At 45.8% G+C, this 23,357-nt stretch overlaps 1 non-coding gene across 1 annotated transcript; it reads left to right on the plus strand.

Moving 5' to 3' along the window:
* The first annotated feature begins 10,811 nt into the window (after positions 1–10,811).
* Trnat-agu (transfer RNA threonine (anticodon AGU)) lies at positions 10,812–10,883 on the plus strand. The gene has a single exon. It is a non-coding gene; the product is annotated as a tRNA-Thr (tRNA).
* Positions 10,884–23,357: the final 12,474 nt, after the last annotated feature.

Below are 23,357 nucleotides of genomic sequence, written 5' to 3' on the forward strand. Positions count from 1 at the left end.
AGGCAATCTGTAATCTGTGGACATTCAGAGTGTTGATGAAACATAGAAAATGCATCGGGATTGAATACAACAGGCACCATGCGGACTTTTCTCTATGGGAGTACTGTCTCAAACTGTTTACGATATGATCGTTCCCTGGAAGTCCAGTAGTAGTTTCCGAAGCACATATGGAGGCATACTGTTATCTGTGTACTTTCTGAGTGTCAATGGAACACAGAAATTGCATCGGGATGAATACAACAGTGACCACGCGGACTGTTCTACAAGGGAGTAATGTCTCAAACTGTCATCGCTTTGATCGTTAACTGGAATACCAATAGTAGTTTCCGAAGCACATCTGGACGCATTCTGTAATCTGTGGACCTTCAGAGTGTTGATGAAACATAGAAAATACATCGGGGTTGAATGCAACAGGCACCATGCGGACTTTTCTCCATGGGAGTAATGTCTCAAACTGTCTACGTTTTGATTGTTCCCTGGAAGACCATTAATAGTTTCCGAAGCACATCTGGAAACATTCTGTAATCTGTGTACTTTCAGAGTGTCGCGGAAACATAGAAATTGCATCCGGATTGAGTACAACGGGAACCATGCGGACTTTTCTCCAACGGAGTAATGTCTCAAACTGTCTGCGCTTTGATCGTTCCCTGGAAGACCAGTAGTAGTCTCCGGAGCACATCTGGAGGCATTATACAATCTGTGGACCTTCAAAGTGTTGATGCATCGGGATCGAATGCAACAGGCACCATGCTGCTTTCCTCCAAGGGAGTAATTTCTGAAAAATTGTCTACGCATTGATCGTTCCCTGGAAAACCAGTAGATGTTTCCGAATCACATCTGGTGGCATTCTGTAATCTGTGGAACTTCAGAGTGTTGAAGAAACAGAGAATTTGCATCGGGATTGAATACAACAGGCAAAATGCGGACTTTTCCCCTTGGGAGTAATGTCTCAAACTGTATACGCTTTGATCGTTCCCTGGAAGACCAGTAGTAGTTTCCAAAGCACATATGGAGGCAATCTGTAATCTGTGGACCTTCAGAGTGTTGATGAAACACAGAAAATGCATCAGGATTGAATACAACAGGCACCATGTGGACTTTTCTCCGTGGGAGTACAGTCTCAAACTGTTTCCGATATGATCGTTCCCTGCAATACCAGTAGTAGTTTCCGAAGCACATCTGGAGGCATTCTGTTATCTCTGTACTTTCTGAGTGTCAATGAAACACAGAAATTGCATCGGGATTGAATACAACAGTGACCTTGCGGACTTTTCTACAAGGGAGTAATGTCTCAAACAGTCTTCGCTTTGATCGTTAACTGGAAGACCAGTAGTAGTTTCCGAAACACATCTGGAGGCATTCTGTAATCTGTGGGCCTTCACAGTGTTGATGAAACTCAGAAATTGCATCGGGATTGAATACAACAGGCACCATGCGGACTTTTCCCCATGGGAGTAACGTCTCAAACTGTCTATGCTTTGATCGATTCCTGGAAAACCAGTAGTAGTTTACAATGCACATTTGGAGGCATTCTGTAATCTGTGGACGTTCACAATGTTGAAGAAAGGCAGAAATTGCATTGGGATTGAATACAACAGGCACAATGCGGACTTTTCTCCATGGGAATAATGCCTCAAACTGTCTACGCTATGATCGTTCCCTGGAAGACCAGTAGTAGTTTACAATGCACTTGAGTAGGCATTCTGTAATCTGTGGTCCTTCAGAATGCTGATGAAACACAGAAATTGCATTGCGATTCAATACAACAGGCACCATGCGAACTTTTCTAAAAGGGAGTAATGTCTATAAATGTCTACGCTTTGATCGTTCCCTGGAAGACCAGTAGTAGTTTACAATGCACATCTGGAGGTATTCTGTAATCTGTGGTCCTATTTGAGTGCTGATAAAACAGAGAATTTGCATCGCGATTCAATAGAACGGGCACCATGTGGACATTTCTCCATGGAAGTAATGTCTCATACTCTCTACGGTTTGATCGTTTCCTGGAAGACCACTAGTACTTTCCGTAGCACATCTGGAAGCATTCTGTAATCTATATACCTTCAGAGTGTTGATGAAACACAGAAATTGCATCCGGATTGAATACAACAGGAACCATGCGGAGTTTTCTCCATGGGAGTACTGTCTAAACTGTCTACGATTTGATCGTTCCCTGGAAGACCAGTAGTAGTTTACAATGCACATTTGGAGGCATTCTGTAATCTGTGTACTTTTCAGAGTGTCGATGAAACACAGAAATTCGATCGCAATTAAATACAACAGGCACCATGGGGACTTTTGTCCATGGGAGTAATGTCTCAAACAGTCTACGCTTTGATCGTTAACAGGAAGAAAAGTAGTAGTTTACGAAGTATATCTGGAGGCATTCTTTAATCGGTGGACCTCCAGAGTGTTGATGAAACATAGAAATTGCATCGCGACTTCGGATCTGAAGATTACAGGTTCGAATGCTGTCACGCTCGGGTTTTTCCAGTTCTGAAAAATAAACATACCGTTTTAATGTAGCAATTGAGCAGCACGAAATCGTCTGAATGTTGCTGTTGACCATTTTCTGCTTGGAGATGCTCTTGAGCTGGAAACACACACAACAAGACCGGTGTTAACTAGCGAAATGTTCCTCAGAGTGCCGTCACCGCGAGTTTTGACTGGCACTTGCCCATCTAAAACAACGTCCGAAAGTAACTCGTTCGGCTTTTGAGTCACATCACGTATGTGTGTTAATTTTGACGCCACTAGCTCTGCATGTTGTCATGCAATTCCTTTACCTCTCAGAAATGATTATGAAATAAAAGTGAAGTACGTGACGAGTGGGACGTTAGGAAAACATTAGGCAGCATGGAGAGATTCTGTATGGGACCACCCAACCCAAACTGTGTGACGTGCTACCCGGCAGGTGTTCACCGAGGCAGCCGGCTAGCTCAGTCGGCAGTCGAGGCGCGGCCGTCGTGCAGGTCTGACGTGCCTGGAGCGTTGTTTACGTGCTCAGCTGCGGCTTGCGGTGCGGCACGTGGTGAGTCGAGGGCCGTTGCGGCGCGCAAACATCTTGTTTTTAACGAATAGAACCTAACATTGATCACCCAGAGCGGAAAGGTACTTTGAAGGTTATGTTTGATGCAAGTTTTTCTCGACCGAAATATTACGAAGTCGAACGATTTCTCGATGAAGACGTAAAATTGCCTTCCACCGATATCATTGGTATCCATTCGTCTATTGTCAGTAGCACAATTTATATCAAATTGCGTGACCCAGAATTGTGCGACAAAATCATCGATTCATGTGGCGGTACCTATGAATTTCGACACAGTGACCTGAATGTTGGTGAGGTGACTGTTGTCCACGCTGGTCTTGGTATTCGCACCGTCAGGATTTTCGAGTTGCCTTTTGAAATTCTCGGCTGAACAAATTAATGCTTCTATTAAGTCCTACGGCAAAATTATCAGTAACATTGCCGAAAAGTGGGCCCGTTCCATAAGTACCCTGTTTTGAACGGTGCGCGGCAAATTAAGATCGAATTGCAACGGCATATTCCATCCTACCTAACGATTTGTGGATATAGGGCGATAATCATGTATGAGGGACAGCCTCGTACATATTCAGGCTGTAATTCCACGGGACACGTCCGGGCACAGTGCATCCAACGACGTGTAACGCAGCTGCCTGCGGGTGAACTGGGCCCTCCCCCGCAACCGACAATATTACCGACTACTTATGTAGGGGCGGTCCGTGCAAATACACCCACTGCGTCGGCTGCGGAAGTCGGACTTAGTGTGGCCGATGTTACGAATGACGGAGATGTACCTATGGAAATTTCTACCGCTCAGGAAGCCTTGCCGGTCGCTGGCTTACTAGCCGCGGTGCCCCGTGACGCCTCACGTGAGGAAGCCAGGGTTGACGTTGTGGAGGCGGCCACTACCGCCACTGACAGCCAGCAAGAGACAGAGACTCTTCCTCTTCCTTTAGAGAATGCGGAAGCCTCTGTCAGTGAGTCCTCCCCGAAAAAGCACAAGAAATGTCGGATCGCTCGTCCGGCGGCAGCTCAATCGGCACCTCCCTTGCGTGAAAAGGCCAAACACGCGGGCCGCATGATCTGCGCTGACACTTCGGGGACCGAAGATTGTCTTCCGTGGTTGGCCTCACCCATGAATATTGACGATGATGTATCCAACCTTGACACGGGGAGGGCACATATTTGTGCACCACAGCGGACGGCCCAAGTTGCAGATGTGCAGGGTGACGGCCCGCAGTGTGGTTCCGGAACTGCTGCAGCAGGCGCGACGACGGCTGTGTCTGTTGATAATTGGGCCGATGATATTGAAGATATGACTGGCAATCCCGAGCGTGAAGAACCGATGGCAACTGGTGATACGCTGCTTACGTCTCGGCGCAATGCAGCGTCCACGGACGGCGACGTCTAGACTTATACGACCTCCGAAGCGGACGACTGTTGAAGAGATAAAAATCGTACCTGTTTTCATCTGCAGATGACCACTCATCCCACATCGCTCCGTTCACGACAATCCTATATGATTTCTACCATAAATATTAACCGCATTGTCTCTCAAGCAAAAATCAACAGCCTTCGACATTATTTACGGGCCGCTGATATAGATATTCTGTTCGTACAGGAAGCACTGACTCCACTCCTAGCCGACGTCCCCGGTTATGACGCCATTGTCAATATAGGAACGGAGGCAGGTACGATCATTCTGCATCGGGAAGGCATTGAATGTTCTTGTTTGTCCATGTTACCTACCGGACGAGGCATTGCCGCACAGTTCCATGATGTACTCCTTCTTAATGTGTACGCCCCTTCCGGTTCCAACGCGCGAGCGGCGAGGAGGGAGTTTTACACGGGAGAGATAGCGAATCTAATCACCAACTTGCGTCTGCGTATTATTATGGGTGGTGACTTTAACTGCGTATTGCGCCTCACCGATCAGACGCTGAACTTTAACTTCAGCCAGGAACTGCTAACACTGGTTACAGAATTGCAGTTAGTCGACACGTGGGCGACCTTACACCCAGATGAAGTTGCCTTTACTCACTTTACGCAGACGTCTTCCAGCAGGCTAGATCGCATATATGTGCAACGCGGTCTTTTAGCCGACGTGGGAACTTGCGAATATTGGCCCGTTAATTTCAGTGACCATATCGCTTACCACATCGTCTTTAATCACTCACCGCAGAAAGTTTATAGAGGCTTCGGACGATGGCTACTCAACTGTCACCTCTTACAAAACGTCACTTGAGAGCGTGAGATCCGGTCAGTTTGGCACTCCGTAACACCAAGCAGGCCCACGTACCCCACGTGGATTGATTGGTGGACGCTTCATGCAAAGGGGAAACTCATTACTTGCATCAAGCACCACGCCCGGATTCGTGCGCGCGGGGAGAAGGAAATCACTGAATTCTATTTCTGTGACCTGCGAGAATTGTACCGGTATTATCATCAGGTGCCTAATAACATCACGCACGTACGCAGACTCCAAGCCAAGATTACATCCTTGACGGTTTGCACCGCCATCGGCCACCAGATTCGAGCACGTGACTTCACAAACTTGCCGCAACAGCAGAACTCAGTCCATCATATCGTCCAACAGTTACGTGCAGCGCGCAGGAAACTTATTCATAAGTTGCAGGATGCAGACGGTGCTTGTTATACCCTACAGCGAGACATCAAAAACCATGTTACCAACCACTTTGCTGCACTTTACACCCGTGCTGGTGTACCACATGAGAAAGTGCGAGAATGGTATCATTCTGGAACCCCGCCGTACCGCATTACCGACGACCTCAATCGGGACCTGCTTGCTCCCTTTACCAAAGAAGAACTGAAGGATGCCCTGCTTGCTGCGCCACGAAATAAATCTCCGGGCACGGACGGGCTCTCTGTCGAGTTTTACGTCAAATATTGGCCTATATTAGCGGACGAACTCAGAGATGTACAATGAAGTACTACATGGGATTGCTCTACCCCCAGCCTTCACAGAAGGGTTAACTGTTTTAATACCTAAGACGCCGACGCCGACCACCACCAAAGATCTGCGGCCCATTACTCTGCTCAATGCCGACTTTAAGCTTCTGACGCGCGCCCTCAATGCCCGATTACGGCAGCTGTTACCCTATCTTCTGGGACCATACCAAATGAGTGCGATCCGTGGTCGGTCGCTGTCCACCATTTTGCCGCTATATCGGGATCTCGTCTCCCTCACCTGGGCCACCCGCACTCCTATGGCCATAGCATTTCTTGACTTCGATAAGGCTTACGATCGAGCTGACTATCACTATCTCAGCGGCGTGATGGAATCAATGGGCTCTAGTCTTAATTTTATCCACCTCATCAACAACTGTATCAGTGGTACCCGTACACACTTCCTGATCAATAATACATTGACGGAGTACGTCCAGCTCTCACGGGGTATCAAGCAAGGCTGTCCACTTTCAACGACGCTCTATGCGATCCTCATGGAACCCTTGTTGCGCCATCTACATTATAGCCTCCCTGGATTCCAGTTTTATGGTATCAAGTCTGTGGTCCAAGCTTACGCAGACGATGTCAGCGTCCTTCTTAACGACGTTCGCGATGTCACCGCAGCGAAACGCATTCTTGAGGAATTCCAAAGAGATAGTGGTGCCATGTTAAACGTAAATAAATCCGCCGCCTTAACGCTTGGTCAAGAACGACCTATCACAGGCGACGCTTGGCTGCCCTGTGTACAAACTAGAAAACACCTTGGTCTCTACGTCACGGCCCGGCCTCTGGACATGTCTCACAAAAATTGGATACCCAAAATTCAGGCTACAAAAGCACTCCTGCGCGCCCAGAACATGCGACACCTCGATCGTCTGCAGCGAGCCTTTTTCGTCAACTCTTATGCCCTCTCCAAATTACAATTTGTTGCCGCCGTCCTACCTATGCCACCCACAGTTGCAAGATCACTCCTAGCGGCGGCCGCCTGGTACGTCTGGAAGCTCAATATTTTTAAGGTTTCCTTCACCACGACAGCACTGCCATGCGATATGGGAGGCCTTGGCTTGAAAAACCCCGGCGTTCATGCCCTGGCTCTGTATCTGAAACGCTCATGGCAGATACTCACCGCCAGCGAGGACACCGTCACGAAGCGGCTCTATCAACTGTCCCGCCCCCGCAACTTATCTCCGCCTTTGGACATTGGCCACGTCGGCCCGCATTATCAGCATATAGCACTGTATTACCTTGAAAGTAGCTATCTCGACGACGAGCTTTTCAAGAAGCCGACGGTAAAACTGTACCGCCACTTACTTCGGCCGTCACTGCCTGGGCCCTTGGGAAAGAAGTATCCGGCTTGCAATTGGTCCCTCGTTTGGGCTAACATCCATAATCGAACGCTTCCGACAGATGTTCGCTCCAAATGGTATGACGTGGTCGCTGAAACTATTCCGACGAAAGAAAAGCGGCACTGGATTAATCTTGCACCCAGTCCCTACTGCGACTTGTGCCACATGGTTGAGACTATTGCACATCTGTTTGTCTCCAAGGATCAAGTGCACATCTGGAATTGGACGCGCAAAAAACTCGCTGTGCTCAACCGGACTGCGCCTCATGCGATTCAGATCCATGACATTCTGCGCCCGGACTACCGACTCTTCCCTGCAGCCAAACATAAAAGCTACCTATGGCTCATGGGACATTTTATCCAGTATATTCTGTCCGGCAGGGCGCCTAATGTCTTAGATTTTCAAGTATATCTCTCACACCAACACTGGCGCACAACCAACCAATATGGGCACCGGTATCAGTCAACATTTCAAAATTTTCTTCACATCGTCCTTGAGATGCCGTAGGACGTGGATAACATGAATATCTGTTATAACAATTCGTTTTTCCTGTACTACAGTCAAGGTTATACTCACTGCAAAGACTTCCATTTGTCTCATTGAGATTATGAATAAACCAACGTATGAGATCAAGAATATGTCCTTCCCAGGAGCAGTTATTTCTACGACATATTAAATTTGGTGTATTTTGAATGAAACAAAAGCGCAAAACAGATAGCAGAAACGAGCAAAGGAGATGGATAGAAAACAAACGAATACACAAATTACAATGAACAAAAAAAAAAAATGCAAGTCGGTAGAGCGTGAGGCTCTTAATCCCAGAGTCGTGGGTTCGAGCCCCACACTGGGCGGAACGAAATTTTGTTCTGCTGCAGATGTAAATTAACGTTTTTATGATTAACGTGATGTAATGGAAATAGCAACTTTAAACTTTGCCTACGTCTCTGTCAGTCGCAAGGAAACTGTATTTGAAGGTGAAGGTGATTTTGTAGACATGTGTGAAAGACATGTTCTGAAATGCAAGTGTTGTTGTATGGAGAGCACATCGGTTACGTGTCAGATGTGTAGCCAAGCAGTAATGGGTCGCCATAGCTGGAAATATTAGCCGGTAATATGAAGTGTTGTCAGCTGAAGTCTGATGATGCAGACGACCGTAAGGACAAAGTACGCATGAGTACCGCTGGACCGCGCCTCTTTAGCTCAGTGGTAGAGCACTGGTCTAGTAAACCAGGGGTTGTAAGTTCCATCCTCACAGGAGGAAGACGAATTTTGGAAATCAGTTGCGCGTCGTGACCGTATAGCAAACAGTATCTGTGATGACGAACAATTAGCGACAGGCGTTTTATTAAGAATTACTCTCAGATGTGATTAAGGCAAATGGCGCAGATAAAGCATTTGCCAGAGCGGTGCAGTATAACCTCCCGCAAGCTTGATCATCCCACCCGCTTGTCTCTCCCATCCTCTCCCAGCCCAACCCGCTGCCGCGCCTGTACTCCTGTATCCCACCTGCTCTCCATCTTCACACTCTGCACACCCTCTCCCAAGGTGGCTTCCGCCAACTCCCCCTCCCGGATGATGAACTCCTCCCCTCCATCTACCCCTCCTACCAACTTTGAGCCTTGCCTTCCCTCTCCTCTCCTTCTCCTGTGGGCACCCTCTCTCCCTTCTCTCCCTCCCTCCTGCCCTCCGTACCCACTCCCTGGGCTTCCACACACCACCCCTCCCTCTCCCATCCTCTCCCCATTGGCATCAAACCCCCCCATTCCCTCCAACACTCGCCCCTTCCCTCTGGCAGGTCCCCGGCCTTACTCGTGTGACAAGTGCATCACCAACCACCGGAGATTGTCGCCGCAGTGCTTATGTGTTTCGTCGTCCTGTTAGTGCATCCGTGTCTCTTGTTCCGTGCTCCATCGTTCCCGTGTGCTGGTTTGTATCTCTCCGTTATGTGCTGTGTGAATCGCTTTTAACATGACTGCTCCACAGTGAACGGCTTCTGTTATATTACTCTGTTTGTCTACTGTTTTTTAACCTCCATGTCCCTTTGTATCTCTTACTGCTTGTACTATGTTCATGTCTGTGGCCGAAGAGCGGCTTAGTTACGCCGCTGCCGGCCTACCTATGTATAGGTATAAAATAACAATAAAGAAAAAAAAAGGTGCATTATAAGGTGGGACGAGGCAATCAGAACTACATTTAATAGACGTATTTCTCACATATGTCAGAGCCTCTCGCGGTCATCGTCAACGTCGTCGTCGTCGTCGTCGTCGTCGTCGCCGCCGCCGCTTCTGCAGAAGTAGCAAATGGCCATCGTAGCAAATGCGGCCAGGGACGCTCTGCCTTCGATTCCGAATGCACAAGGTGTGTGGTCTTGTATCCCAGTCTATATTTGGTCGGTCTCGTAAGAGTTTGAATGTAACGAATAGGTCGGAAAGAGCAAGGGGCAGCGGCTGTGCAGAACGAAAACACAATTCCCCAGGGGTGTGAGCGTTTCGAGATGAGTCGTATACAAGTTATAGTTGAACGTCAGTGACCGTGTGGCCTAATGGATCAGGCGTCGGACTTCGGATCTGAAGATTACACGTTCGAGTGCTGTCACGCTCGTGTTTTTCCAGTTCTGAAAAAGAAACATACCGTTTTAATGTAGCAATTGAGCAGTACGAAACCGTCTGAATGTTGCTGTTGACCATTTTCTGCTTGGAGATGCTCTTGAGCTTGAAACACACACAACAAGACCGGTGTTAACTAGCGAAATGGTCGGCAGAGAGTCGTCACCGCGAGTTTTGACTGGCACTTGCACATCTAAAACAACGTCGGAAAGTAACTCGTTCGGCTTTTGAGTCACATCAAGTATGTGTGTTAATTTTGACGCCACTACCTCTGCAGGATGTTATGCTATTCCCTTACCTCTCAGAAATGATTATGACATAAAAGTGAAGTACGTGACGAGTGTGACGTTAGGAAAACATTAGGCAGCATGGAGAGATACTGTATGGGACCACCCAACCCAAACGAGTACTGTGTTACGTGCTACCCGTCAGGTATTCACCGAATCAGCCCGGCTTGCTCAGTCGATAGAGCATTAGGCTCTTAATCTCAGGGTTGTGGGTTCGAGCTCCACGCTGGGCGGAAAGAAATTTTTTCCGCTGTTGATGTAAATTACCGTTTTTCTGATTAACGTGATGTAATGGAAATAGCAACTTTAAACTTTGCCTACGTCTCCGTCAGTCGCAAGTAAACTGTATTTGAAGGTGAAGGTGATTTTGTAGACATGTGTGAAAGACATGTTCTGAAATGCAAGTTTTGTTGTTTGGAGAGAACATCGGTTGTGTGTCAGATGTGTAACCAAGCAGTAAAGGGTCGTCATAGCTGCAGATATTAGTCGGTAATATGAACTGTTGTCAGCTGAAGTCTGATGATGCAGACGACCGTAAGGACGAAGTACCCAAGAGTACCCAAGAGTACCGCTAGGCCGCGCCTCTTTAGCTCAGTGGTAGAGCACTGGTCTAGTAAACCAGAGGTCGTGGGTTCCATCCTCACAGGAGGAAGACGAATTTTGGAAATCAGTTGCGCGTCGTGGCCGTATAGCAAACTGTATCTGTGATGACGAACAATTAGCGACAGCCGTTTTATTAAGAATTACTCTCAGATGTGATTAAGGCGAATGGCGCAGATAAAGCATTTGCCAAAGTGGTACAGAATAAGGCGGGACGAGGCAGTCTGAATTACATTTTACAGATGTATTTCTCACATACTTCAGAGCCTTTCGCAGTCGTCGTCTTCGTCGTCGTCGTCGTCGTCGCCGCCGCCGCTTCTGCAGAAGTATCAAATGGCAACCGTAGCAAATGCGGCGAGGGACGCCCTGCCTTCGATTCCGAATGCACAAAGTGTTTGGTCTTGTTGCCCAGCCTATATTTGGTCGGTCTCGTAAGAGGTTGAATGTAACGAATGGGTGGGAAAGAGCATGGGCCAGCGGCTGTGTAGAACGAAAACACAATTCCTCAGGGGTGTGAGCGTTTCGAGATGAGTCGTATATAAGTAATACTTGGTCGTCAGTGACCGTGTGGCCTAATAGATAAGGTGTTGGACCTCGGATCCGAAGATTGCAGGTTTGAATCCTGTCACGGTCGTGTTTTTACTGTTCTGAAAAAGAAACATACCTTTTTAATGTAGCAATTGAGCAGTACGAAACCGTCTGAATGTTGCTGTTGATTCTTTTCTACTTGGAGCTGCTCTTGGGCTTGAAACACACACAACAAGACCGGTGTTAACTAGCGAAATGGTCGGCAGAGTGCCGTCACCGCCAGTTTTGACTGCCACTTGCACATCTAAAACAACTACGGAAAGTAACTTGTTCGGCTTTTGAGTCACATCAAGTATGTATGTTAATTTTGACGCCACTAGCTCTGCAGGTTGTCATGCAATTCCTTTATCTCTCAGAAATGATTATGAAATAAAAGTGAAGTACGTGACGAGTGTGACGTTAGGAAAAAATTAGGCAGCATGGAGAGATTCCGTATGGGACCACCCAACCCAAACGAGTACTGTGTTACGTGCTACCCGGCAGGTATTCACCGAATCAGCCCGGCTAGCTCAGTCAGTCAGCCAGCGGCTGCGCTGGAGGTCGGAAGTGCCGTGCTGTGTGCTGTGCTGAGTTAGCTCCGCGTGGTAAGTCTCTGCTCTTGCTGCAACGCGTCGCTGTCTATAGTATTTGTGTAGACATGGAAAAGAAGTAAGAGATGTCGCAACTGCAACGAAAAGATACTTTGAAATTCACGTTTGATCGCAACTTTGTCCGACCGAGGTCATTTGATGTTGAACAGTGGTTAGAGGATGATGTTAAAATAGGACTTGATGATATTATCGGCATATATTTCTCGATTATGAACAGTGTGGTTTCCGTAAAACTTGCCAGTCCAGAATTGTGTGAAAGGATAGTTCGATCTTGTGGTGGCATTCTGAAATTTAAACATGCTGACGGAAATGTTGGGGAGGTTACGGTTGCCCATGCTGGTCTAGGTATTCGGACCGTGCGAGTCTTTGAACTTCCCTTTGAAATTACAAGTGACCAGATAAATGCTGTTATTGCTCCATACGGGAAAGTTTTGAGTAATATTGCCGAACGGTGGTCTGCTGCACACAAATTCCCTGTTTTGAATGGTGTGCGCCAATTAAAAGTCGAATTGCAGAAGCACATTCCGTCGCTTATAAACGTCTGCGGATATAGAGCTGTTGTGATGTATGATGACCAACCGAAAACGTGTGCTGTCTGCAATTTACCAGGCCACGTTCGTGCAGAATGTGTTCAAAGGCGATGCCGTCAGCCCCCTGCTATGTCAACGCTGCCCGTGACATATGTCGCCGTAGCGCGGTGTTTTGCAAGTGCCACTGCGCCCCCCGAAGTTACTACGAATACCGACCCACAAGCGACCGACCAACCGACCGACTCAGGTGTAGCATCTGTAGACACTCAACCCTCCTGCGAAGACATATCTGCTCCTGCCCTTGTCGCCGTGGAATCGCCCAATGAGGCAATGGATACGGACGCGACCTCAGTCGCTTCGGGTAGTGCTCCTCTGCATCCTGGAGCTTCTTTAGGAGGTATCAAAAGCGTATCAGGTGCACAGAAAACGGACTCGCAACCAGCCGTTTCTAGTGGTGCTCCTCCGAATCCTGCAGCTGCCTTAGGCACTGACCACAGCCCGTCAAGTGCAATGAAATCAGACCTGGCGTCAATCACTTCGAGTAGTGCTACTTTGCAACCTGAGGCTTCTTCAGGTACCGTCCAAAGTCCACCACGAGACGCATCTCCCAAGAAATCTAAAAAACGGAGGATCGCACGTCAAGGTGCAGAGCAGACTGCACCACAACTGCGTGAACAGGCGAAGCAAATAGGGGGCAAAATACGTCAATCTGCATCTGAGAACTTGCAGTGCAATCAGCAGTCATCTAACGAAGACCCTGTGTCCTTGGATAGTACCTCAGGTTCTGCCAGTTTGCCCTCCGATGACGTAGCAATTACCCGAACCGAAGATAAAAATCACCAGCAAACACCTGAATATAGTGCACCACTTAATGACGAACCGATGACAGGGCTGTCGCATCCGTGGGCAGACGATGTCGACGACACTACAAAGGAGGACGCAATTATGGACACCACAGGAACCGTTACAGTCACCACGATGGCCACACCACGAGATGACGTCGTCTTGAATGTCATCGCCGCGACGGATACTGTCCCAGACACGGAGAAGCCGACTGATCCCTTCCCAAGTCATGAATATTTCTAGTCTGAACGGTTTTACTGACTTGTGTCCACATGTCCCTCAGGTCAGATTTCTTAATGTTTTTTCGAAATGATATGTTGCCAGAGTTTTTCCTAATTACACTCCCGTCTTGGCTAACTTAGTTCCGTTGCAGGCATATAAGATCGCTACGCTGAACATCAATAAAATTTGTAGCCCATTTAATTTACAAAATTTAAAAGATTTCCTGTATGCAGCTGATGTGGACATTTTGTTTTTACAAGAAGTAACAAACATCGAACTTGACTTCATACACGGGTATAATGCTATAGTCAATCCTGGAATTGGATGTGATTTGGGTACCTCATTTCTTTTCAAAGAGGGCGTCGTCATTACAGACGTAACAAAACTGCCTAACGGCAGAGGCATTGCCGGCACGCTTTATAACACCAGGATTATTAATGTCTATGCCCCATCTGGTTCTACCAATCGGTGCCAACGAGCACAGTTTTTTAAGGAGGGAATGTTTCCTTTGTTTGGTGTACACTGCACCCATACCATCCTTGGAGGCGACTTTAACAGTGTCATACATGCCAAAGACCAAACTCCGAACTACAACAAATCGCGGGACCTGGAACGTATCGTCGCCGACCTCCGTTTAACTGATTCGTGGGAGCAAAAGCACTGCGCGGCACCCGGCTTTACCCACCTCACTAATCATTCAGCGAGCCGGTTGGATCGAATATATGTCTCGCCCAATCTGAAACACCGCATCCTGCAGTCTGAAGTTTGGCCAACCGTTTTTTCGGACCACGCTGCATATATATGCACATTAAATTTGGAACGACAAGGAACCTGTCGATATAAAGGGCCATGGAAACTTAATGTTTCACACTTAAAAGATCCTGCCTGTCGAGAAGCCTTTCTCACCACTTGGAGAGCCTGCGAGACCAAACTCATCTCTTACCACTCGACTTTGGATTGGTGGCTCAAATGCGCCAAACCTCAGATCCGGAGATGTTTCATCAACTACTCCCGGGAGAAGAGCTTTTGGCGGAAAAGAACGATAGAATTTTACTTTCATTGTCTCCGAGAACTCTACCTGCAAGGTGCTACAGCTATTGGGAACCATGGGAGAATTAAAAAAATCCAGACAAAAATACTGACATTAAGGTGACTACAGCTTGAAGGATACCAAATAAGGTCAAGAGCAGAGACTGTGGCGCAAAAAGAAGCCACTTCGGTATATCATGTGATTCGTGAAACTAAACGAGGATTCCGCAAAATACTGACGGAGCTTAAAACTTATAATGGAACCACCTTGACAATGCACAACGACATAAAAGCAGAAATACTAACCCATTTCGACAACTTGTTTTCACATAAAGAGGTAGACGAAAAAGCACAGGACGATTTATTGACCCACCTGCAAGGACGCGTTGGTAACGCGTACGCGGAAGCTCTAATAGCGGAGGCGACCGAAGACGATGTACACTATGCTGTCTATCAAAGTGCAAAAAATAAATCCCCTGGAGCTGACGGCATACCAGCAGAATTTTATCAAGTCTTCTGGGAACATATAAAACATAGAATTACATGCATCTGTAATGAACTTCTGAACCTCAATAAGGAGATACCGAAAGATTTTCGCGAAGGTATGATAGTGTTAATCGCAAAAAAATCGGCTGGCAAGAAAATTGGAAATTTGAGACCAATCACTCTGCTGAAGAGTGACTATAAAATTTTTTCGCGGCTCTTAGCCCACAGACTTAAAAATGTAATGGCCAGCGTCACCGGCCCATATCAGTCTAGCGTGGGCAAAGGTAGGAAAATTCAGCAGACGCAGTCCGACTACCGCGACATAATTTCAATAGCAGAAGTGTTGTTGTTGTTGTGGTCTTCAGTCCTGAGACTGGTTTGATGCAGCTCTCCATGCTACTCTATCCTGTGCAAGCTTCTTCATCTCCCAGTACCTACTGCAACCTACATTCTTCTGAATCTGCTTAGTGTACCCATCTCTCGGTCTCCCTCTACGGTTTTTACCCTCCACACTGCCCTCCAATGCTAAATTTGTGATCCCTTGATGCCTCAAAACATGTCCTACCAACCGATCCCTTCTTCTAGTCAAGTTGTGCCACAAACTTCTCTTCTCCCCAATCCCATTCAATACCTCCTCATTAGTTACGTGATCTATCCACCTTATCTTCAGTATTCTTCTGTAGCACCACATTTCGAAAGCTTCTATTATCTTCTTGTCCAAACTAGTTATCGTCCATGTTTCACTTCCATACATGGCTACACTCCAAACAAATATTTTCAGAAATGACTTCCTGACACTTAAATCTATATTCGATGTTAACAAATTTCTCTTCTTCAGAAACGCTTTCCTTGCCATTGCCAGTCTACATTTTATATCCTCTCTACTTCGACCATCATCAGTTATTTTACTTCCTAAATAGCAAAACTCCTTTACTACTTTAAGTGTCTCATATCCTAATCTGATTCCCTCAGCAACACCCGATTTAATTCGACTACATTCCATTATCCTCCTTTTGCTTTTGTTGATGTTCATCTTATATCCTCCTTTCAAGACACTGTCCATTCCGTTCAACTGCTCTTCCAAGTCCTTTGCCGTCTCTGACAGAATTACAATGTCATCGGCGAACCTTAAAGTTTTTACTTCGTCTCCATGAATTTTAATACCTACTCCAAATTTTCCTTTTGTTTCCTTTACTGCTTGCTCAATATACAGATTGAATAACATCGGGGAGAGGCTACAACCCTGTCTCACTCCTTTCCCAACCACTGCTTCCCTTTCATGCCCCTCGACTCTTATGACTGCCATCTGGTTTCTGTACAAATTGTAAATAGCCTTTCGCTCCCTGTATTTTACCCCTTCCACCTTTAGAATTTGAAAAAGAGTATTCCAGTCAACATTGTCAAAAGCTTTCTCTAAGTCTACAAATGCTAGAAACGTAGGTTTGCCTTTTCTTAATCTTTCTTCTAAGATAAGTCGTAAGGTCAGTATTGCCTCACGTGTTCCAACATTTCGACGGAATCCAAACTGATCCTCCCCGAGGTCGGCATCTACCAGTATTTCCATTCGTCTGTAAAGAATTCGCGTTAGTATTTTGCAGCTGTGACTTATTAAACTGATAGTTCGGTAATTTTCACATCTGTCAGCACCTGCTTTCTTTGGGATTGGAATTATTATATTCTTCTTGAAGTCTGAGGGTATTTGGCCTGTCTCATACATCTTGCTCACCAGCTGGTAGAGTTTTATCATGACTGGCTCTCCCAAGGCCGTCAGTAGTTCTAATGGGTTGTTGTCTACTCCGGGGGCCTTGTTCCGACTCAGGTCTTTCAGTGCTCTGTCAAACTCTTCACGCAATATCGTATCACCCATTTCGTCTTCATCTACGTCCTCTTCCATTTCCATAATATTGTCCTCAAGTACATCACCCTTGTATAAACCTTCTATATACTCCTTCCACCTTTCTGCCTTCCCTTCTTTGCTTAGAACTGGGTTGCCATCTGAGCTCTTGATATTCATACACGTGGTTCTCTTCTCTCCAAAGGTCTCTTTAATTTTCCTGTAGGCAGTATCTATCTTACCCCTAGTGAGATAAGCCTCTACATCCTTACATTTATCCTCTAGCCATACCTGTTTAGCCATTTTGCACTCCCTCTCGATCTCATTTTTGAGACGTTTGTATTCCTTTTTGCCTGCTTCATTTACTGCATTTTTATATTTTCCCCTTTCATCAATTAAATTCAATATTTCTTCTGTTACCCAAGGATTTCTAGCAGCCCTCGTCTTTTTACCTACTTTATCCTCTGCTGCCTTCACTACTTCATCCCTCAGAGCTACCCATTCTTCTTCTACTGTATTTCTTTCCCCTATTCCTGTCAATTGTTCCCTTATGCTCTCCCTGAAACTCTGTACAACCTCTGGTTCTTTCAGTTTATCCAGGTCCCATCTCCTTAATTTCCCACATTTTTGCAGTTTCTTCAGTTTTACTCTACAGGTCATAACCAATAGATTGTGGTCAGAGTCCACATCTGCCCCTGGAAATGTCTTACAACTTAAAACTTGGTTCCTAAATCTCTGTCTTACCATTATATAATCTATCTGATACCTTTTAGTATCTCCAGGGTTCTTCCACGTGTACAACCTTCTTTCATGATTCTTAAACCAAGTGTTACCTATGACTAAGTTGTGCTCTGTACAAAATTCTACTAGGCGGCTTCCTCTTTCATTTCTTAGCCCCAATCCATATTCACCTACTATGTTTCCTTCTCTCCCTTTTCCTACACTCGAATTCCAGTCACCCATTACTATTAAATTTTCGTCTCCCTTCACTATCTGAATAATTTCTTTTATTTCATCGTACATTTCTTCAATTTCTTCGTCATCTGCAGAGCTAGTTGGCATATAAACTTGTACTACTGTAGTAGGTGTGGGCTTCGTATCTATCTTGGCCACAATAATGCGTTCACTATGCTGTTTGTAGTAGCTTACCCGCATTCCTATTTTCCTATTCATTATTAAACCTACTCCTGCATTACCCCTATTTGATTTTGTGTTTATAACCCTGTAATCACCTGACCAGAAGTCTTGTTCCTCCTGCCACCGAACTTCATAAATTCCCACTATATCTAACTTTAACCTATCCATTTCCCTTTTTAAATTTTCTAACCTACCTGCCCGATTAAGGGATCTGACATTCCACGCTCCGATCCGTAGAACGCCAGTTTTCTTTCTCCTGATAACGACATCCTCCTGAGTATTCCCGGCCCGGAGATCCGAATGGGGGACTTTTTTACCTCCGGAATATTTTACCCAAGAGGATGCCATCATCATTTAATCATACAGTAAAGCTGCATGTCCTCGGGAAAAATTACGGCTGTAGTTTCGCCTTGCTTTCAGCCGTTCGCAGTACCAGCACAGCAACGCCGTTTTGGTTAATGTTGCAAGGCCAGATCAGTCAATCATCCAGACTGTTGCCCCTGCAACTACTGAAAAGGCTGCTACCCCTCTTCAGGAACCACATGTTTGTCTGGCCTCTCAACAGATACCCCTCCGTTGTGGTTGCACCTACGGTACGGCCATCTGTATCGCTGAGGCACGCAAGCCTCCCCACCAACGGCAAGGTCCATGGTTCATGGGGGGATAGCAGAAGTATGTCGACTAAACTGTGCCATCGTGTCGTTAGATTTCGATAAAGCCTTCGACAGGATCGGCCACTCCTACCTCCTGAAAACGATAGGTTTTCCGCCGAGATTCGTCGACCTCATACGACGTTTGGTAACGAATAACTCCTCCAGAATCATCATAAATGGACAGCCTAGCCGGCCAGTCGAGATCGCATGTTCCGTCAGGCAAGGTTGTCCGTTGTCCATGGCACTTTTTGCCATGGCCATCGAACCTTTGCTCGCTACCTTGACTCAGCGGTTACAAGGATTGCAAATACGAGGAAACAAAATAATATGTAAAGCTTATGCGGACGATGTTGGGTTTCTCGTTATGAATGTAGCGGAAATCGAGACGGCAATGCACATAATAGAAAAATACGAACGAGCGTCAGCCGCGAGGTTAAACAAAACCAAGTCCGGCATATTCAATATCGGACGTGGCATTGGCATGCGCACACACGGTCAGTTACGTGAGCTAACAGCCTTGAAGTGTCTCGGCATTGATTTCCGAAAAAATATACGTCAAACTATTGCGGCCAACTATAGACAAGTACTAACTACCATACGAGCTAGTGTACGGACACATAGTATTCGACAATTAAATGAAATTCAGAGAGTGTCTTTAGCGAACGTCTCTATTACTTCCAAAGTCAATTATGTCGCCCAGATACTGCCAATACCCGCCGGCATCGCCAAACAAATTATGTCAGCAATAGGCTATTTTGTGAGCCGTGGCCACATATTTAAAATCCAGTATGACACTCTGACGCTCGCCACTAATAATGGCGGCTTAAACTTAACGAATGTTACTAAAAAGTCGCAGGCTCTGTACATCTCCAATACGTTTCAACAATGGAGACAATCCGGCAGCTGTATCGCCGCGCACTTGCTATCTGAAATAGCTCCAGATGACCTCCCTCCACCCATTAATGTGCAGCACATACCGAGCGGACTTTACCATTTACGATGGTTTTTAATAGAATATATCTACCTACATTCAAGAATTCCGGAAAAAGACATGACAAACGTAAAAGAAATATATGGCAAATTGATGGGAGAAAAGAAGAACAACAAAATAGAACAAAACTATCCATGTTCTAACTGGAAAGTGATATGGGCAAATATTCATAACCGTAACTTAGCTACTCATCTGAAAGCAACATGGTACTTTGTTGTAAATAGGAAAGTTGCAACAAACTCGAAACTTCATACGATCCACTTAGCGGATTCGCCTTTGCGTACAACGTGTAGTTTAATTGATAACGAAGAACATCGTTTCGTGTGTGACAAGGTTAAAGATATCTGGCTGAATGTCCGACGAAAGCTGGCACTCATCCTTCGAACGTCACCTAACGCTATAACGCCTGCGGACTTTTTGACACCGGATGATGTACCCTTTCCTAACACGAAACGCAACGCAGTCAATTGGCTGAAAGCGGCAACGGTCCATTACCTCTTCACGAAGGAAGAGAAAAGCCAAGAGGATTTTTGGATCTCTCTGCTAACTGAGCATCACATGTTACTGAAGACTAGTAAATATAAAGAAACATACGCAAATTTTTTAATCAAGACCTTGATGTAAAAGAATTAACAAGAAATATCTGCGGACACAGAAGACAAACGTAAGAGAGCGTTCACCACTACTAACTTACTTTACAATCGTGGAAAAAAAAAAATTATTTTAGTTTTTACCGGAATTGCCGTTCTTTGAGTTCAACGTTTATTAATTTATTTTTCAAGAAGCCATTATAAATAGTTGCTCCTCACCGAATATGGTTTGTTTTTTAAGCATTTTCAGAGAGAAGAGGCAGTTTCGGAATGCCCTCTGACGTTTCTTTGTCAAGAAAGCCTATTTGCTTTAAGTGTGACAACAAAAAACAGCGATGAAGAAGGAAACAAACTGAACATAACTTTTGTTTCTACCTAAAAAAAAAAAAAAAAAAAAATTCGGTAGAGCATGAGACTCTTAATCTCAGGGTCGTGGGTTCGAGCCCCACGCTGGGCGGAACGGAATTTTGTTCCGCTGCAGATGTAATTTACCGTTTTTCTGATTAACGTGATGTAATGGAAATAGCAACTTTAAACTTTGCCTACGTCTCCGTGAGTCGCACGGAAACAGTATTTGAAGGTGAAGGTGATTTTGTAGACATGTGTGAAAGACATGTTCTGAAATGCAAGTGTTGTTGTTTGGAAAGAACATCGGTTATGTGTCAGATGTATAGCCAAGCAGTAAAGGGTCGCCATAGCTGCAGATATTAGTCGGTAATATGAACTGTTGTCAGCTGAAGTCTGATGATCCAGACGACCGAAAGGACGAAGTACGCAAAATTACCACTAGGCCGCGCCTCTTTAGCTCAGTGGTAAAGCACTGGTCTAGTAAACCAGGGATCGTGGGTTCCATCCTCACAGGAGGAAGACGAATTTTGAAAATCAGTTGCGCATCGTGGCCGTATTGCAAACAGTATCTGTGATGACGAACATTTAGCGACAGGCGTTTTATTAAGAATTACTGTCAGATGTGATTAAGGCGAATGGCGCAGATAAAGCATTTGCCAAAGTGGTACAGCATAAGGCGGGACGAGGCAGTCTGAATTACATTTTATAGATGTATTTCTCACATATTTCAGAGCCTTTCGCGGTCGTCGTCGTCGTCGTCGTCGTCGCCGTTGCCGCAACGTCTGCAGAACTAGCAAACGGCAATCGTAGCAAATGCGGCGAGGGACGCCCTGCCTTCGAATCCGAATGCACAAAGTGTTTGGTCTTGTTTCCCAGTCTATATTTGGTCGGTCTCGTAAGAGGTTGAATGTAACGAATGAGTGGGAAAGAGCAAGGGCCAGCGACTGTGTAGAACGAAAACACAATTCCTCAGGGGTGTGAGCGTTTCGAGATGAGTCGTATATAAGTAATACTTGGTCGTCCTAATGGATAAGGTGTTGGACTTCGGATCCGAAGACTGCCGGTTTGAATCCTGTCACGGTCGTGTTTTTCCAGTTCTGAAAAAGAAACATACCGTTTTATTGTAGCAATTGAGCAGTACGAAACCGTCTGAACGTTGATTCTTTTCTGCTTGGAGACGCTCTTGAGCTTGAAACACACACAACAAGACCGGTGTTAACTAGCGAAATGCTCGGCAGAGTGCCGTCACCGCTAGTTTTGACTGGCACTTGCACATCTAAAACAACGTCGGAAAGTAATTCGTTCTGCTTTTGAGTCACATCAAGTATGTGTGTTAATTTTGACGCCACTAGCTCTGCAGGTTGTCATGCAATTCCTTTATCTCTCAGAAATGATTATGAAATAAAAGTGAAGTACGTGACGAGTGTGACGTTAGGAAAACATTAGGCAACATGGAGAGATTCTGTATGGGACCACCCAACCCAAACGAGTACTGTGTTACGTGCTACCCGTCAGGTATTCACCGAATCAGCCCGGCTAGCTCAGTCGGCAGCTTCTGGCTTGTTTGGAAAAGTGTCTTCAGTCCCTTCATGAATGTGAAGTGGCCTTTCAGCTAAAGGTCATTGTTTCAAACTGTTAAAGGCCTTGGTTTATCTGCGCCACTGAATTGGACTGATATGTTGTTGGGAATCACTGTAGTGGTTCCCGAGGCATAAGGTATCTTTAACAGCTCAGCTTTAGTCAATACAATGGTCAACAAGTGTTCCGTTCCTGGCTGTGTGGGTAACTACAATGAAAAGAACAAAGTCCACGTGTTTTCACTCCCTTCAAATTAAGAAATGCGTGGAAAATGCAGAACTCAAACATGACGGAAGTACCTAGCAGTTTAATGTAGTTTCGTAGTAAAAGTTTTAGAATGTCAATACCGTGTATCTTTCTTCTCTGCGTAGGTATGTCACCTACACTTTTTCGAAGGCAATCTATAAAGGGAAACGAGTGCAGTAACTTAACCACTGAGCAGGGCAAATCTCGGAAAAACTGCAATACGACGCAAATTTCCTAACTGCCCATCCTACTTACCCAAAGTCATCCAGCAGGGGGTCTCCATGTGAAGGCCGGCAGAAGCGTGAAGCCGCTGCACTGAGATCAGCAATGGAATCCAGTGTTGGGGCGCTGGAGGAGCACAATAGGAGGATGCATTTCGGCTCTTTGAAGAAATAGCGAAGGGGCTCGGGTGTGTGAAGTGTATTGAGTGGTCGACAGCAGTTAAGGATTCACATTTTTTTTTTGATATTGGGAAAGTGTCACCTGGCGTTCTGTACATTGTTACTGATTCTAGTCTCAGCGTGGGTGTTTTTCTCAAGGGCCAGGAGGTCTCCTGCGAGAGCTGTGGGTATTGTTCTTGAAATGGAGATATTTGTAACATTTGTGGGTGGTTTGATGCATGCTCGAGAGGAGGGCCACCTATTGTTGTCGGGTTGCTGTGCGGTTTGGAGTGTGAAGGCGGAATTCAAACATCGGTTGAGGTTGTAGGGAGTTGGCTTCGACTGATCTTTTAACCTCCTAGAAGGCACTAGTTTGCTCTTGATGTATTAATTTTTGTTGTCATTGTTGTTTTTCATTTCAAGTCATGCATTCAGGTTTATGCACGGTGCTTGGAGTATTGTCCTGCCCCCATCCCAGTGC

This window comes from Schistocerca gregaria, unplaced genomic scaffold, assembly GCF_023897955.1.
Source record: "Schistocerca gregaria isolate iqSchGreg1 unplaced genomic scaffold, iqSchGreg1.2 ptg000178l, whole genome shotgun sequence".
In the NCBI taxonomy this organism is placed as follows: domain Eukaryota; kingdom Metazoa; phylum Arthropoda; class Insecta; order Orthoptera; family Acrididae; genus Schistocerca; species Schistocerca gregaria.